The sequence below is a fragment of the Ambystoma mexicanum genome, chromosome 12, assembly GCF_040938575.1.
Source record: "Ambystoma mexicanum isolate Mex_15411 chromosome 12, UKY_AmexF1_1, whole genome shotgun sequence".
NCBI lineage: Eukaryota > Metazoa > Chordata > Amphibia > Caudata > Ambystomatidae > Ambystoma > Ambystoma mexicanum.
This window is the reverse complement of record NC_090936.1, coordinates 515,624,794-515,626,425: the sequence shown is the minus strand read 5'-3', so window position 1 is coordinate 515,626,425 and position 1,632 is coordinate 515,624,794.

The window sequence follows — 1,632 nt, the reverse complement described above, 5'->3', positions numbered from 1 at the left end:
AGGGAGATGGCTCGGGGAGTAGCCTGGCCCAACCTAGAGAAAGGGGTGGCGGAGGAAGCCTCTGGCAGCCTGGATGAGGATGGGGCTGAGGCTGAGGGAGGTTGCTGGGAGGTGGCGCCGTTTACCTTTAAGGAGGAATACGATATGGTGCTCACGTTGCCTGGATGATCTCACTGGCTGGGAGCTGTGTGTGTCTGTGGCAGCCAGGACTGAGCACGGGAGGGAGATGGGGGGGGGGGGGAGAGAGAGAGAGAGGGAGAGGGAGAGAGGAAGGGGGGTTTATAAAGAGGAGATAGGTAGAGAGAGAGAGAGCGCGCGCGCGAGAGAGAGAGCGACTCACACACAAGACCAATCCAGGTGCAGAGAGGCTGGCACCGCTCCCACCTGACCCCACCCCCTTGGCCTGCATTCCAGCTCCTGCCGGGGAACCTGCTGTTTGACTGAGATGGATGGGGGAGCCTGGAGTCAGGGGCTCGGTAGCCCCCGCAGCCGTGCTTAGACCTGGAAGTGCTGATGCTGTCGGTTTGATCCCGGGGAGCTGCTGAGCTTGAGAGGTGGAGAGCGCGGAGCACCTCCCGGCTTTGACAATCCAGTCCAGGCTGCGGGCTGCTCCGCGTTTCTCTCCCATTGTGTGCAAAAGCCTGGCACCCTCGCATCCATGTTGCAGAAACCCTCGGCCATTGGGGCAGTAGAAGAGCTCTGGGCACCTGCTGTGTGCTGATTGCTGTACACTGGGACTGTCCAGGGGTTGGGCGCTGAGGAGCCGGAGTCTTTACGGTGCTGCTTGGCGTCCATTACCTCCCAAGCCAAGGAGGAGCCATCCCTGCCAACCGAATTCCCAGGAGCGTATCTTCGTAGACCAGGCTTCTGAAAACATTCCTGCACCCGTTCCCGTTTAGACTGCTAATGCATCCCCCGCTGAAGACTGCTGTCCAAGGCACCGAAGGCGTCCAGCTTCTCACGCTGATGAAAATACTCCATTGTCCTCACAGGGCGGAATGCATATCGTCGCTGCCCACACTGCTATCCGCGGTGCTGCAAAATATCACATGCTCTCTAGGGTGCTGAATGAATTCCCTTACCGCTGTCCGAGGTGCTTAACGCCTCGCCTTGTATCCCAGGCTGCTGGAACCCATCCTCCCTGTCCAGAGTGCTGAACACATGCAAACGTCTCCCACGCGCGGCCGCTCTCCACGGTGCTGAACCGCTATCCCGCTTTCTGCACGGCTGATGTCCAGGGTGCTGAATGTTGTCCCCGCTCCCTAGAGTGCTTCAGCAGATCTGCCCGCTGCCCTTTGCCACCTCTGCTGCCCAGGGGGCTGGATACCCTTCCCTGCAGAACCTGGTGCTGAACACTCCCCGATTTCCCAATTGCTATTCTAAGCACCCTCTTGCTTTGCGCTGTCCTTAAAAAGCACCCGCCCCTGCTTGCATGGTAGAGAGGGCCACGCAACAGCGGAGCGTTTCTGGCTGATCCTATCTGCAGAGGAGTGTTCCTTACCTGCCTCTATATATGAGCGAACCTTCCTGGTTGCCCTTTATAGCTGGAGCCCTCTTTCTGCCCTGCTACTTTTCCCATGCGCGTTCCCGCGGTCCCCGCTGCCCTTCTGTACGGATAAGCGTTCCTGTTGT